This window comes from Anser cygnoides, chromosome Z (assembly GCF_040182565.1).
Source record: "Anser cygnoides isolate HZ-2024a breed goose chromosome Z, Taihu_goose_T2T_genome, whole genome shotgun sequence".
Lineage (NCBI taxonomy): Eukaryota > Metazoa > Chordata > Aves > Anseriformes > Anatidae > Anser > Anser cygnoides.
The window spans coordinates 6,455,601-6,473,149 of record NC_089912.1 but is presented as its reverse complement, the minus strand read 5'-3'; the positions used below and the strand labels follow the sequence as shown (position 1 = coordinate 6,473,149).

The window sequence follows — 17,549 nt, the reverse complement described above, 5'->3', positions numbered from 1 at the left end:
GTGACAAAACTCGAGGGAACGGCATGAGGCTGTGAGAGGGGAGGGTCTGGCTGGGGGTTAGGAAGAGATTTTTCATCGAGAGGTGGTCAGGCACTCGAACAGGTTCCCCAGACATATGGTCACAGCACTGAGCTTGCTGGTGTTCAAGAAATGTTTGGACAATGCTCTCAGACACACGGTCTGTTTTTTGTGTGGTCCTGTATGGAGCCAGGAGTTAGATTTGAGGATCCGTGTGGGTCCCTTCCAACTCAGGATATTCTATGATTCTATGATACTTGCAAAATTAGGTATCGCAGGCCCAAAGTACAGTTTTCTGATTGTGGAAACATGCTTTATGATTTAAAATCTGGTTTGTATAGTCATACGGGTAGGAAATGTGTTCTTTTAATGTGTTTTAAGATTAAAGATGTCTGGAGAAACCGGCATATCCTACTGGAGAAGCAAAGGCAATACGGAAAAAGTACTCCCAGAACTTCAGTAGCATCTTCAAAAGATGTGTTGACAGGCCTTCTGAAACCATAAAATTCATAATGAGACGACAAGAAGTTTAATAAAGAGGACAAAATATCACTCCATCAATCAAATCAGTGACCTCATGTTCAGAATCTAATTCCAATCTCCACAATGCTGTATACCTCCAAAAAACAGAGTAAAAAAATAAATTAAAAAAAAAATTAGATACTCCTGTAGGATTTCTTCAAATACATGCATAACTTTAATGAAAGTAAAAAAGGTGTTTGTATACAGAACACTCAAGTGATTCAATTATGAAAAATGTGGAATACCTTTGGAGCAAATATAGACAATAATTGTCGCTAATTATCAAGTTTCTTCACGTTATTAAAATAAATACATAAAGATTCATCCATGTCTAGCATGAAAATACTTAATTTTGGTCAGTTTTATTTATAAAACAGAACAATAAGCAGGGAGAAGAGAGATGTTTCATATTTACAGTTTTTAAATAAAACTTGAGGTTTGTTTTACTGACATGACAGAATGACTACCTGTTCTAGAGAATAGATTATCTAGTCATATATACTGATATTTTCTCCTTTGAAATGAAGAATGTTACCAGGCCTTACAAACCTGAAATAAAATAAAATGAAAAGGTTATAGTTTCTGATGAGAAAGTTTCAGCTTTTCTATGTTGAGCTTTTCTACTTAATTAGTCCTGAGGTGGAGGAATCCAACAACAGGTGGCTTCATCTTTCATATGATCTATAATGTGTCTTTATTAGGTCTGAAAACATTTTTATTTTTATTTATTTTTATTTAATAGTACAAGTCATGATAAATTCTTCAGGTGTATAAAAAAAGGTAGCAACAGAGAATAAGTATCTGCTTTTAGGTATCAACCAAGCAGAGCAAATGCAACTTGTCCTATCCTGTAAATATGACTCTAAGCATATATATACAGAAAGCAACAATAACTCAAGGGTTATATTGTGTTATCTTAAAAGTATGGGAGAGCAGGCTTGTATCTGCTCCTGAAGTGAGGAGTCTTCACTACCATAATAAAACATGCTAGACTTCAATGCAGGGAGTTGCCTTGGGGAGGAGTATGAGTCTGTTCAAACACTTATACAACAGATGTTGTAATCCTGACTAAGAAAGGCTCAGCTCAAGGTGACTGGTATATGAGTCCAAATCTTTTTGCGGTTTAAAAAAATGCACTTTTCATGTGACACTTCATGGTAGTTCCTTTGATAAATATTTTAATTCTAATCAATATAAGTATAAATGAGTATTACAGAGTAGCTTCATTAATAACAAGATTGTTATACATGAATTTCCTAGTACCTACCTACCTCAGTTTCCACTGTGTAGTGCTCATCCTTCTAGGGCTCCTCCAGGTCTGACAGTTTCAGTCTTTCTCAAGAAGACCAGGTGTGGAAATCACAGTGAGTTACCATCCTACATAGCATTTCAACTGGAAGAGTACAAAAACTGCATGTGCATGTGCAGATATTTGTGTGTATGTATTTCTTCACTTTTCAGTCTCCCTGGAGTTGTTTTACTTTTCTTGAGACAGTCTGACTTCTTTTTATTCGTTCCCAGATGGAATTTGAACGTGTCTCCAATCTCAGTTACTATAAAGACCTTTATGTTATGCAGTTCATCTCACCAAGGTTCATCTCGTGGTATTCAGAGCCTAAGCTAAAACAAGTTAGATGATATGTAATTTTCTTGCAACAAATTGACATGACAAGCTAAAGCAATTCAGGTGAAGCAGGTCTTAAGACTCTTCACTGTATTCTATAATGATATAAAATCTTAGTGCAAATAATTTGTTTTACTCTTTGAACGAGAGTCTCCAATGTTTCCATTGATTTCATGATGGAAATATATTGATTCTTTAAAAGATCTCACTTCATCAAGTATTCTGCAGTAAACTTGTGCAATTATGATACTGTGACACTCTATGTGAATAAGCAATAATTTATTCAAAGATCTTCAGAATACCATGGGACAGAACTGAATGTTCTGCTGAGATGTTCCCTTTCCTGCTGTTCACCTTTGGAAATGGAATTGAGTAGTTCTTGAGTTTTCCTTTTGAGTTAACTTTTTCATATAGTTCCCTTACTTGTAATGCATTAAAATGAATGAAATAATGAAGGCTAATTCTACGTTCACAGGTTTGTAATTTTACTTATTTTGATCTAGTTTCTTAGACATTTTGCATCTTACTGTAAATGTTATAACTCTGATCAAATTCAGTGTTGTTATTTGGAAATAACATACATATAGTGAGAAATGTGACCATTATGATTTTTTTTTTTTTTTTGTCCTCACTCATATGTGAAGCTATTTCTATGCTATGGACTAAAAAACCAGCTTGCTAAAAAGTACCAGAAGAAATCTATTTTAAAGATGGACAATATAACTATACCATTTAATGCCACAAGTCTCAATGAAGGTGTTACCACAAAAATACTAATTAGATACTGGCACAATTCTAGTCTTGGCTGCCAGTTGTGATTACTCTGTTGTGTCCATGCTGTCACCTTACTCAGCAGAACTACAAAAGTGCTCTTACTATGACCAACATACTCTGAAAGGGCTGCCGGCAGATGATGCTTCATCTCTCCAGAAGACACTAGATGAGAAAACACTTACTTGAAATATCACAGGAGACTTCTGGATTTGGAGAGGAGGTTGTGCTGGAGTTGATGATATGTGTTCTAGAAGAGAGGAGAGCAAGATAATTTCAATCTGTGTTGCAGGAGAAAGCTTCACTGTGGAAGACCCCAGCATCTGATCCTTTCAGTAGTCTTTTCTACAAAATGTAAATGTCAATATGGTATTTAATTTCAAATGATTATTTTGCAGGTGATGAATAACTTACTGTTACCATTAATAATAATATTAATATTAAATAATATTAATACATTATTATTAAACTTATGATCTAGATGCTGTAATTTTGAGCTGCAAAGGGTAAGAGTGGTACCTTGTAGTTACAAGCCTTCAGTATTTGTACTTCAGATGTGTCACATTGAGCATAAAGGTTCTGCAGCTGTGTAAGAATTACATCCCAGTTTAGTAATTAGTGGTAAGATTGCCTTCAACCTTATACTTATATGGCAAAAAGACTCTGTGGAACCCTCTGAGTTACTGAAGATGAAAATGGTAAGATGCACACTTTTAAGTTCTCACCTTAAGTCTCAATTTTGCTGTGTTGAACTAGGGCTGAGTAGACAGGACTACTTGTACTTGGGAATTATAGTGAATGGATACCTTACTTCTCTCTCTCCCCAGCCTTTAAAAAAACGGTTTCAGTAGATGAAATAGGTGTTCACCTTGCAATCAGGCAAGACTTTCAGACTAGGAGAATGTTGACTAGGTCTCTTTATATTCTTAAAAAGCTAGACTACATATTTTTCGCTGTTTTAATGGCAAAATTTTGAAGAGAAGCTGAATTTCTGCATTAGGTAAGGACACTGGTGTTTCACTCAGACTGTTTTAGCAGGTCTCTTTGAAATGATCCATCCTGACTACGACACCGACAATAAAATGGCAGCAATCACTGGGCAGGATGACTGCAAACCCAAGGAATTTAATGAATCATATATTTATTTTCCTTTTTTCTGTGATACTCAAACATTCATAACTTAAAGAAGAATTAAAAACAAGCTCAAGTATGACTGAAAGAGTCTTCTTGAGCAACATAGGCTTGCAGTTTTCCTAATAACCTCTAGTAATGTTTAACTAAAATTTATCTTAACACAGTAGTACACACCTTTGCATGAGAAATCCCACCACTGTGTTAAGATTTATATTGGGAGCTTTAGTACATTTAATGAAAACCTTCCAGAAACTGGAAAAAAAATCTGTTGTTTTGGAGATGGCTCCAAATAAACTCTGCGAGGCTGTAAGGCTGCAATATTCAAGAGTTTGATACTTGGTACAACATAAACTGGAAAAGGAAATGCTAAGCTAGAGAAAATACCTTGTATTGATGCATTGTGAGAGAACTGTATGGGCAAATTCCAATCCCTGCTTTATAATAATTTATAGAAGTTATATAATACAGCTTTTCCTGGTTTGTATTTACATTTATAGTCATAAGATTCTGAGGGGGCATGATAATTTTCTAGGGTGCGCTGTGGTAACTTGTCACTTATTCTACAGTTATGAAGGCAAAATTGGAAGAAAGAATTCTGACCTGCTATAAAACTAGCTGGGATATATCAAACCTAGACCAGTATGAAAGTTAAAACTGGAATCCAGCAGTACGACAAGTACTACTACTACCACCAACAAAAAACAACTCCAACATGAGTCTGCTTCTTCCTGAAATGTTAGGCTTCACCCACTTCCAAAATGGATATACAACCACTGCCATATTATCAAATGAGTACAAATTCAAAAGGAGGAAAAAAAAAGTGTTGCAATAGGGAATATATGTGCCCTCTGTACAAGAAGTGCCATTTTCAAACAGTGAGACATAAAATCTGGAGAATCCTGCCAATTGGTTTTGGCTTTGCATTTTATGGGAACTGATTTAAGTAGCTCAGTTCTATCCTTAAGATCTTTTCCTTAATTTGCTGCTGGATCATTGCCAGTAAGTTAATTTATCCCATTTTGGTCTTACTATTGCTCTCTCTCCTTGTACAGTGGCTTGGAGGAGAGTTTCTTCTTCAGCCTTCATGGCCATAAAGAGTCAGCTGTATTGCCTCTCTGCCTCAAGCACCAAAAGGTCTTTGAAGGTTTGACCCTTTGGCCCAGTTCTGTTGCCCCCAGCTTTAATCATTCTGTCTGAGATACTAATGCTATAAATAAGAAGCTGATGGGGTGATTCATATATAGGTTGGGCCCTAAATAGATGGGATAAACTGCTCTGGGGAGTGCGCATTCATCTCTTTGTCCAGACTATACAAGGAGTCCTATGTTCATATTGCTGAAAATAGATTTTCAGTCTTTCCAGTCCTGAATACATTTTTTGGGACCAAAGAAGAGAGTAAGAAATTGTGTCAAGGGTTTCATGGGATAAGTGTCCCATCTGCTGGATCTATATATGACATGTCTTTGGTGCTGATGCTTCACTTAGGTATATGCAACTCATTTCATTAGAAGGGATATTCACCATCCTATTGGATATTGAATTTGAACTTTATCTTTCAAAAGATCTCATTAATACACGAGACAGCTGTGGTGGAAAGGTCCTCAGAGGCACTGGACTTTAATCTATACCTTGTAACTTCATAAATAATACAAGAAGAATTGAATTCTGGATTCTGATAACATAATAGCCATAGAAGTTGCATTAAAATATAAACTTTTCATTTAACTAAGAGTGGACTAAAGACACCTCTCAAATGTGAAAGAAAAGGTGAAGTTCCGTGCACAATATTGTTTTAGACTATTAAATATGAATAAATCCTGTAAATATTTGAGTATTCTTAATATATGTCTTTCAAGGGAGCAAATTAAATAGTGGTCCTAGACATTGTGTCTGGGGGTGAATGGCAAAAACATTTGCTTTCATGTATAACAAAATGGGAAATATTGATTCTCTAAAGACATAGTATTATGAGAAAGGTCAGAAGCTGACCCCTTTTAGTTTTGTGTAGTCCATCTCATTGATATTGGTACATTCTGTCACCATCTGTTTATAAAAATAGAGTGTATTGAGTTATGATGCTCAGTACAGAGATGACATTAGTGTTGTGTGGGTGTGCAATTTGTACTTCAGTCCCCCAAATTTATTTATTTATTTATTTATTCTGGGAAGGAAAGCTTGCAATTTATACTTTGACTATAACACTGTCATAATAATTTCTGCTGTGTTATTAAGTGTGTTTAGAGTTGATTCTAAGACAAAAGAAAAGTGACAATATTCATTTATTAAGCTCATAGAATCACAAAATCATTCATGTGGGAAAAGACCTCTATGATCACCTAGTCCAACCTTTAACCTAGAAATGACAAGTCCACCACTAAACCATGCTACTAAGTGCTACATCTGTATGCTTCTTGAAGACATCTAGGGATGGTGACTCAACCACTTCCCTGGGCAGCCTATTCCAATGCTGCACAACCCTTTCAGTAAAGAAATTTCTCCTAATATCCAACCTAAACCTCCCTTGGCATAACTTGAGGCCTTTTCGCCTTGTCATATCACAGTGCTTGGGAGATGAGCCTGATCCCCACCTCGCTACAACTTCCTTTGAAGTAATTGTAAAGTACAGTAAGGTCTACCCTGAGCCTTCTTTTCTCTAAGCTAAGCAACACCAGCTCCCTCAGCCACTCCTCATGAGACTTGTTCTCCAGACTTTTCACCAGCTTTGTTGCCTTTCTTTGGACGTGCTCCAGCACCTCAATGTCCTTCCTGTAGTGAGAGGCCCCAAAATGAACACAGAAGATACATGTCCTGAGGGGCACTAGTGCTGTAATATTTTTTTGAGCTTTGGACAAATGTATTTTTAAACCTCTAACCTGGTGTTTTTACATGTGATCCTGTCTCAAAAGTGGTAGCATGAAACATGGTGCTTCCTGAAACTATGCATGGTTGCATAAGTGCAGATAACAATTTTTTCCTACTTCCTTATGACTTGCAGGTGGTGTGTTTTGCTCTCCTCACATATTTGCCTCTTGTATGGCTTCAGCAATAGAGACCAGTGTATTTTGGACCTTAGTATTAGGCTAAGAAGTATGCAAGTTATAGCTGTTGTTAGTCTCCCAGTGCTTTGGTGCTGGAGATCAAAAAAGTTTCCCACCATGTGTTATTCCATGAAGTTGTTTAAATCCTGTTTTTCAAGGTCCGTTCAGTCCACCCCTGGTTACATGGATCCACTGATGTGAAAGCTGTCAGCACTGTTGAAGAAATCAGCGCCACTAAGCCTTGGAATCAATCAGTCTGAGCCTTAGACTCGGTTGTTTGGGTACAGAGTTATATTAGCTTTACTGTCCAAACAACTTCTCCTTCAGCACCATCACATACTGCCTTGTGCAGATTCCAGAAAGTCATTTCACCTGCAAGTCTTCTGGCTAAAGACAGTTCTGTGGGATAAAGGCGATTTGTTCCTAGTTGATTTAACTGTGAGTTAAAATCAAGTATAGGTTTCAGCACTGTTCTGTGGTAGTTTAGAAACCAGCTTCTACTGATAATGAAACTGTCAATTATTGTTTCTAAAGGTAAGATATACAAAGAAAATTTTAATTTCAAAATGTAACTATAAGTTTAAGGATTTCTAGAACATTAACCCTCTCTGAAAGCTGTGGTCCTTGATTTTTAGCTTATTTTTTTTGTGCTTGTGTCTATTTTAAGGTTTCTATACTACGATAACATTCTTTTTTCTTTTTTCCTCTCTTTATTTTTCCCCCCTCTCTTTAAAAATGGACCAATATGATTAAAAAGAGACAAATGTGGCTGGCTATTGGATTATGAGTAGCATGTTTCCATTAATATGGCTGGATATTGTGTTTGATTGCTATGTTTCCATTGACTGATAGGAGATCAATATTTTCAGATCTTTTTAGTATTACCTTGGAAACCCAGCCCTAGAACAGATTAGAAACTTTTCCTAATCTTTCTCCTCAAGCAATACTTGTATAACTACTAACATTATTAATCAGTATTTTCCTATTTTTTTTTCTTGCGTGCTTGCATTTCTGCTTTCTGTATTAAATTGGAAAATTAAAAAAAAAATCTATATTAATTTGGAAAATTAAAAAAATATTTGTTTCTTGAATTATGATATTTATGAAATGTATATAAGTTATTCTACAATTGTACTGCTATCATCCTGAAATTGTAAAGCTTTTAACACTTACTTGATAAGAAGTGTTAAGTAAGAGCAAAGTTTTGTTCTGGTGAAATTCAGAACAGATTTAATGCTTTTAGTAAACAACTGAACATGTGTAATTGATTGTGCGTGAATTAATAATACTAATCCTTAACTGAAGGCAGCTTAAGCAGAGAACTGACCCATTGCAGTACACAATTTCTGTTAAGGAATGCTATGACTTCAATATCTTTCAATGTCTTCAGCAATGACATAGATGATGGGATTGAGTGCACCCTCAGCAAGTTTGCAGATGACACCAAGCTGAGTGGTGCAGTTAATACAACAAAAGGAAGGGAAGCCATCCAAAGAGACTTGGATAAGCTTGAGAAGTGGGCCCACATGAACCGAACGAGGTTCAACAAGTCCAAGTGCAGGGTGCTGCACCTGGGCCAGGGCAATCCCAGACATAAGTCCAGACTGGGAGAAGTCATTGAGAGCAGCCCTGCGGAGAGGGATTTTGGGGATTCTGATAGATGAGAAGCTTGACATGAGCCAGCAGTGCGCGCTGCAGCCCAGAAGGCCAACTGCAGGTCAAGGGAGGTGATTGTCCTCCTCTACTTTGCCCTTGTGAGGCCCCACCTGGAGTACTGCATCCAGGTCTGGGGCCTCCAGTACAAGAAAGATGTGGACCTGTTAGAATGCATCCAGAGGAGGGCCACAAAGATGATCAGAGGGCTGGAGCACCTCTCCTATGAAGAAAGGCTGAGAGAACTGGGGATCTTCAGCCTGGAGAAGAGAAGGTTCTGGGGTGACCTCATTGCAGCCTTTCAATACTTAAAGGGTTCTTATGAAAAGGATGGAGAAGGACTCTTTACTCATGTAGATAATGATAGGACAAGGAGGAATGATCTGGTGAAGGGTCTGGAGAGGTATTACGAGGAGCGGCTGAGGGAGCTGGGATTGTTCAGCCTGGAGAAGAGGAGGCTCAGGGGCGACCTTATCGCTCTCTATAGGTACCTTAAAGGAGGCTGTAGAGAGGTAGGGGTTGGTCTATTCTCCCACGTGCCTGGTGAGAAGACGAGGGGGAATGGGCTAAAATTGTGCCAGGGGAGGTTTAGGTTGGATATTAGGAGGAACTTCTTTACTGAAAGGGTTGTTAGGCATTGGAATGGGCTGCCCAGGGAAGTTGTTGAGTCACCATCCCTGGAGGTCTTTCAAAGACGTTTAGATGTTGAGCTTAGTGATATGGTTTAGTGGAGGACTTGTTAGTGTTAGGTCAGAGGTTGGACTAGGTGATCTTGGAGGTCTCTTCCAACCTAGATGATTCTGTGATTCTGTAAACTGAAAGAGGGGAGATTTTGATTGGATATTAGGAAGAAATTCTTTACTCAGATGGTGGTGGGGCACTGGAACAGGTTGCCAAGAGAAGTTGTGGATGCCCCATCCCTGGAGGTGTTCAAGACCAGGCTGGATGGGGCCGGGGCAAACCTGATCTAGTGAGTGGCATCGCTGCCTGTGGCGGGGGGTTGGAACTAGATGATCTTTACGGTCCCTTCCAACCCAGGCCATTCTATGATTCTGTGACTCTATGATTCTATGACTTGTAATTTCACTGATGAAATGCTATTTTACTGTATAGAGATTAAATTCTGAACTTTAGTTCAGAAGAAAGTTTGCATTTTAACAAAGGATAATGCTGCCTGTCTCTCAGAAATAACCTGAGGGAAAACTTTACTTCGTTTGAAGCCAGAAGGCAGCTATAGCCTTTATTGCTAACCTAACCTTCCAAAAAGTTATGAAACATGGTCAATTATGCAGCTAGCACATGACATAGATATGGGTTTTCTTTCCCCTGAGTATTGTCTCAACCCAGTATTGTCCCATTTCTCTCAGTTTTTGTGTTAATCATGACAACTCTGTCCCTTAGTTTTGGTGGTTGTCAAATCTTCTGGGACACCTAGAAGCAGGGTTACTCTCTTTTTCTGACTTTCAGCTTTGTGTTTCATAAGTACTTGTTCAGAGTAGAGTTTCTTTATATTATTATGAAATTAATACAAAAAACAAATGGTTTGGGGTTAGATCTGACAATGGATTTAAGTAGACAGAATTGAAAATTCTTTAAATTGAGTTTAGAAGTACAGCCACAAAAGCGTCTGTTTATCTGCTGCCTCCTTTGTCAGTCTTGTTCATGATCAACTTGTGTTTACTAACCCTATTCAGTGCAACTTGCCCCGGATCCTAAGTTCGCCTTAGTCTTTGGGGTGGAAGGTAGGGGAAAAGGAGTTTTTAATCCTGTATCTCCTACCCCTAGGCAAAAGCTATGGTGAATGAAACAATTCTTTTCACTGACAAAATTTGCCACTGTGTATGAAGATGTAACAATTTTTTTGTTTGTTTGTTCCATATACTATGAAGACTTTATGGGACTTCAGCCAAGTATTTAAGGCCTGGCAGGTAAGCAAAGACTCAGAAATCTTTTATTCCTATGACTATGTACACTTTCTCCAATGGTTTGTGAATAAAAATGAAAGCTGATAACATAGGGAGCAGGGAGCCAGATACACGGCCACATATTCCAACTTGAACCTTTTTCAATGGTTAGTTATATTCTTCTTGGCTGCATAGTAGTCCAGGTCTCCGAGAAACTTACCATTTATAGTTTGGTGAGAATACTCTTCTGAAAGTACAGTAGGCAGCTTTGAATACCCACAAGTTAAAAGATGTTCTCTACTGTCCACAACTCCCTGGAAGAATGCTTTGACAAAAAAATATATATATATATATTTTTTTTTTCTTATGATTGAAACTACCTGAAACCTCAGTGCTTGCCCTGGGAGCTCCACTTGCTCCAGATTGGTAGCTTAAGGAAATCTCCATGTTTATTTCTTTAGCGTGGAGCAGGTAGGTCCATGTATATGTTCACTTGGTCTAGAGCTGGGTAAGCAAGACTACTGGAGCAATAGAATTTCTCCTTAAATTCTGTTTTAGTTACTGTTTTGGTATTTTTATCTCTGATCTCTATGCAACCTGGACTGTTTGTGTGCATTCATTTGCTTTCTTCTCATATTTCGGATGTTATTATATTGTTACTGATAGCACGGATTTATGTTTCTTTCCCCTTCAGTAGTAGTTAAACTAGTTATAACCTAGGCTTCATAGGCTTGTACTATTTCTAAACACTTTCAGACTTCCCTGATTGCAAGTCTTTTCCAGAAGGTTTATCTTTTCTGTGGAAGCTTTATAAGATTAATTTGGACTTCAGATAATGTCACACTCCTCCACACATTAAAAGTTCATCTATGTGAACACTTTATCCATCTGTACTTTGAAGGTCTGGTTTCTGTAACACTTCGACTTTTCCAGTCATCTTCAGATCTGACTAGAAGAGACAGATGAAGCATTAAAAATGAGTCTTAAAGCTCTCTGTGAACTGAACTTGGTTGAGTTCAGCGTAGTACTCATGATCCTATTTTAATTTTCCTACAGATACCTGTTAGTATCAGTATGGATGATACATCTCACATCATTAATCCTATTCTGAAACTCCATTAAAGTCCATATGAGATAGTTGCATACTGACTCAACCAATTTCAGAAGTGTCAAATCATTAAAAATTTTATTATTTCTAGGCAGGTAGAGGACAGTGTTGTGATTAAGATTTCTTTGGTGATACAATTCCTTGTAATGGATGGAAATTAAAACCCTACCTTCATAAGAGTAAAACGTTAAGAATAGAGAGCTATAATACAAGGTTCCGAGAACTAAGTAAAAACCAAAATGTGAAAATAGAGAGCAGTCCTATCTGAATATCTTCTTCTGTTTGGAAGGACTCACTTGATTGAAGTCTCAAAGTACACGCCTCAGTAGGAGGTATTTTGATAGAGCTGTTGTGTTTATTCCATTTGTGCTTTCAAGTGCATATTGCATTTTACTGTAACACTGGAAGTACTCTAAGAGACCATACTGGTTTCTGCAGCATAAAATTCCTTTCACTTGCCTAAGCAGGGTATACAAATAAAAGAAATTCAGAGTGTGTGACTGATATTTTAAGATACTCCAACATCTGTAGTTTTAAGTAACATAATTAATACATACATATGGATGCATGATATCCTTGTCTCTGTATTGGGGAGACATGAATTTCATGGATGGATCACATACTGGATAAGAAACAGGCTGGATGGTCACCTTAAAAGAGTTTTGGTCAGCTGTTTGATGTCCAAGTGGAGATCAGTAATGTGTGGAGTTCGTCAGGGGTGGGTATTTGGACTAGTGCTGTTTAATGTCTTTGTCAGTGACAAGGACAGTGGGATTAAGTGCACTGTCAGCAAGCTTGCCGATAACACCAAGCTGTGTAGTGCAGTCAACATGCTGGAGGGAAGGGATAACATCCAGAGGGACCTGCACAAACTTTAGAGGTAGGCCTTTGCGAACCTCATGAAATTGAACAAGGCCAAGTGCATCAAGGCCGGGACAATCCCAGGCACAACTACCTGCTGAGCGGAGAATGGATTGAGAGCAGCCCTGGGGAGAAGGACATGGGGGTGTTGGTTGACGGGAAGCTCAACATGAGCTGGCAATGTGCACTTGCAGCCCAGAAAGCCAACCTTGTCCTGGGCTGCATCAAAAGCAGCAGGGCGAAGGAGGGGATTATCCCCCGCTGCTCTGCTCTCATGAGACCCCGCCTGGAGCCCTGCACTCAGCTCTGGGGCCCCCAGCACAAGAATTAGAGGGACCTGTTAGAGCAAGTCCAGAGGAGGGCCACAGAGATGATCAAGGGGCCGGAGGACCTCTTCTGTGAAGAAAGGCTGAGGGAGTTGAGGTTGTTCAGCCTGGAGAAGAGAAGGTTCTGGGGAGACCTTATAGCGGCCTTCCAGTGCCAAAAGAGGGCTACAGGAAAGCTGGGGAGGGATTCTTTGTCAGGGAGTGTAGTGATAGGACAAGGAGTAATGTTTTATCTAAAAAAGGGTAGATTTAGATTAGGTATTAGGAATAAATTCTTTACTCTGAGGGCGGTGAGACACTGGAACGGGTTTGCCAGAGAAGCTGTGGATGCCCCATTATTGGAGGTGTTCAAGCCCAGGTTGGATGAGGCCCTGGGCAACCTGATCATAGAATCACAGAATGGTTTGAGATGGAAGGGACCTTAAAGATCATCTAACTCCAACCCCTCCTGCCACAGACAGGGTTGCCAACCCCTAGATCAGGTTGGCCAAGGCCCCATCTAGCCTAACCCTGAACACCTCTGGGGATGGGGCATCCACATCTTCTCTTGGCAACCTGTTCCAGTGCCTCACTACCCTTAGAGTGAAGAATTTCCTCCTAATGGCAAGTGTAAATCTCTCTTCTTTTAGTTTAAGAGCATTCTCCCTTGTCCTATCATTATCTGCGCGAGTAAAGAGTCCTTCTCCATCTTTTTTATAAGACCCTTTAAAGTACTGAAAGGTCTCAATGAGGTCTTCCCAGAGCCTTTCTCTTCTCCAGACTGAACATCCCAGCCCTCTCAGCCTTTCTTCATAGGAGAGGTGCTCCAGCCCTCTGATCATTGGTGCCCTCCTTTGGATGTGCTCTAACAGGTCCACATCCTTATTGTGCTGGGGGCTCCAGACCTGGATGCAGTACTCCAGGTGGGGCCTCACAAGGGCAAAGTAGAGGGGCACAATCACCTCCCTTGACCTGCTGCCCAGTCCTCTGTTGATGCAGCCCCGCATGCAGTTGGCCTTCTGGGCTGCAGCACACACTGCTGGCTTGTGTTGAGCCTTCCGTCCACCAGAATCCCCAAGTCCTTCTCTACAGGGCTGCTCTCCATGAGTTTTTCTCCCAGTTTGTACTCCTGATCTAGTAGGTGGGATCCCTGCCCATGGCAGGGGGGTTGTAACTAGGTGGTCTTTAGGGCCCCTTCCAACCCAAGCCGTTCTATGGTTCTATGGTATTATAGAATCATTTTGGTATTTTAATTTTAATAGTGTCAGCTTTACTGCATTGAGATACTATGAGAAACTATTTTCTGATGACTTATCATTTGAATTTCATTAGTTAATGGATGATATTCCAAATTTTATCCATGTGAAAAAAAGGAATGGATTGCTGTTTTTAAAATAGTACATAATCTCCTAGTGTAATTTTTGAAACGTTTTCTGTAGGTGAGCTAATTAACTACCAAGGCCACAGTTTACTCCTGTTTATTATATCACTGCTGCTTATGAAACATACCTATTGTTATTTCTATTATGATTTCAAGCTGTAGCAGGCTCCTTGAAGATCAATATATGTTTATATATCTGATTTTCTGCCGCTGGGTATGCATGATTAATTAACCTTTTTATCACATAATTTAATTTAATGGATTTTAAACTGGACAATTTGGGGTTGTGGGGAATAGTATTCACAGCTCATAGGATGTCATTAATGGAATTCAATTAATACAGTAAAATTGGTAAGTTATAACGAGGAGTCTGCCCTGGCTGAACAAGTTGCCCACTCTTAACACTTGAAAGATGAGACTCCTAAATGCGTTAATAGATAATTTCAGAATAAACCTGAATCTGTATATGCACACACAACACAGGGTATGGCATATCAGTAAACACAGAAGAACCCTGTCTCTCCACCCTGGGAAGCTGGTAGCAGCACCATGCAGGCTTTTGTTTGATTTAACTTCTTTGCATTAAAATAATTCTCTTAGAGAACAAACAGCAGTATCTCTTTTAGTGTTGTTTCATGTATCAACATTGGAGAAACTGTTTTGCTTTCACAGCAAAGGTGTTGAAGCAGTTCTGTGCTCTAAATACAACTGGATATGGCTTAGAATGAGTATACCATTGCGCCCACTTAGCTGTGCGCCGCACTTACTGTGTGGTTAATTAATGCCTGGGGCTGCAGCCATTGAGATGCACCAGTATGTTTCAGGTGAACGTACTTCAAGAAGTTTCTGTCAGTTAGGAGTGATGAACTGAAAGAATCAAAGTAAATTCAACTGCCTAGAATTCTCCTTGGAAAAGAGAAGAACTGAGAAGCTCCAGTTCCACAAAAGAAATGCATGGCAAAGGACAACTTTATGTATCTATGAAGACTGTGCATTTTATGAAGATGAAAACAGGCAAAAGGATGATGGCATAAAAACACAAATATTTTTCTCTTTGTTAAGAAACAGCTATTAATTCTCACTATTGTACTTCTTTGAAACCTTTTCAAGCCTAACTACAGCAGGACATTTAGATACAGTCTATTATTGCCACACAGATTTGCAAGGGAACATTTTTTCCAATGTCTAGGTATAGAAAAAATTCAAATAGTTTAAACTACTTTAGCAATCACTGATCAATCAGAAAATTGTTATGACTTGCTGTTTTGTACAAAACTAGCACAAGGCAAAACAAGATGAGAATAATTTCTCTAATTTTTACCCATTAGGATGAGTTGTGTAAAATGAATTGTATTTTTATTTAGTGACAATGAAAAGAATGGTCTTTTTGGGATACTAAAATCTACTGACAAAAACTGAGAATACTCAAATCTATTTGTCTATTATGTATAGCATTTGCTCATTGGGTTTACTCATATTTGATTTTAGCATACTGTATTGAATATACTTAGATTTGAGTATACTCAAATCTACTGACAAGAATTCTACCAGGGTTTATGTTTGGGAATTTATTTTTTGTTGTTTGTTTGAAATAGATTAAGGTGAATTCTCTCTTGATGGCAAATCACTTGTATAACTGCAGCAGTGGCACTTGCCATGGATTTATTTTATGAGATTTTTCAAATAAATAGTCTCCAAAAATCCTGTGTTTAAGAACAATGCTAACTAGTCACCCCTTGTGGAATACTGTCACTGTAGTCTCCAAAAATCCTGTGTTTAAGAACAATGCTAACTAGTCACCCCTTGTGGAATACTGTCACTGCAAAGTCTTTAAAGTATTACAGAAACTGTGCTAAGGATATACAATATTTCTCTGCATTTTTCATAGACATAATGAACTTCAGGAATGAGTATATCCTTCTCATATAGGTGTTGTGATGGTGGAGATTGAATTTATTTATTTATTCATTTATTTAATATACATATATATAGAATCAAAGAATGGTTTGGATTGGAAAGGACCTTTATCTTTAAAGCTTAATTTCAACCCTTTCCTTTCCAATTCCTGCCATGGGCAGAGACATCTACCACTACACCAGGTTGCGCAGCGCCCCCAAGTAGAAGCTGTAGCTTTTAAAAGAACTGATAGTGGTGCTGTTCCGTGGTGTATCCATAGCCAAATCTGATGCTGGTTAAAAAATGAAACTAGTTGCCAACATCCAAGAAAAATTCCCTGTCTGTGCTACTTTACCCAAAGTCTCCTATTTAGCTCAGCTGTCATTAGAAAGAGACATAAAAGTGTGTGGATTGCCTCCAAGAAAATAAATCAGCAACTCACCTCATCTTACAGATGTCATGCACATGCTTGTGGGTGATGATAGTGGCAGGCTGTGGTCAAGAAAGATGACTGTGGTTTTGGACAGCAGCAGTAGCAGTCAAGCGATCTGTGGTCTAGCAATGTCACTTCTACATTTTTCTGGTCCTCCATGGCTTGTTTTAAGGAAGTCAAGACATGTGGGCTAAAAAGAGGAAGACTAAACCTTACTTGGCTCAGATTTGTCATGCAGTGAATTTAATCTGGGGAGTTCAGTGGACCTTTGCAACTAATGGTTAACATCTGATTATATTTGAAAAATATAGACTTAATAAAGCTACTAAACTATTGAGGCTTCTACTATTGTTTTCCTGTGTTTTCTATACAGCTATGTAAAAGAATTTAACCTGAACACTTTTTTAACGTCAGGCTAAAGGCAGTGTTATTTCAAATGCTATTCTTCTGAAATTGTAATGCTCACGTGCAGCTGAGGTTTAAAACTGATTATACAGACCTTTTACAGAGTTGTAATTTGGCACTATAACTTTATCAGTGAAGCAAATATTCTCCCTAATCTGCAGGTGGATGGTTGGAAATTGATATATGGGAAAAAAATTAATTTAGTCTGGTGTCAGTGGTATTAAACTCATTTGAAACTTATCTTCCCAATTCTGTCACTATTCTGTGACCAGGTGTAAATAAATCATGTAAAATAGTCAAACAGTTGCAGGACAGTTTTAAAATTTTTTTTGATCCTGATGTTATGTTTCTGGAACACTTGAGTTTTATAATAACTCTCATCTTCCTTCAGGTTACATATATAGTAGTAGCACCCTTACAGTAGTTTAATTAAAACAGCAGAGATTTTACTTCAACATCATCCTCCAAATGGATTACTCATTCAAATAAAAGTATG

At 38.4% G+C, this 17,549-nt stretch overlaps 1 long non-coding RNA gene across 1 annotated transcript; it reads right to left on the bottom strand.

The window, feature by feature from the left end:
* Positions 1-242: 242 nt before the first annotated feature.
* Positions 243-17,525, bottom strand: LOC125179720 (uncharacterized). The gene is made up of 3 exons (XR_007157398.2): positions 16,658-17,525; positions 3,121-3,185; positions 243-2,160 (listed from the first exon to the last, which is right to left on the bottom strand). It is a non-coding gene; the product is annotated as an uncharacterized lncRNA (long non-coding RNA).
* Between the last annotated feature and the right edge of the window lie 24 nt (positions 17,526-17,549).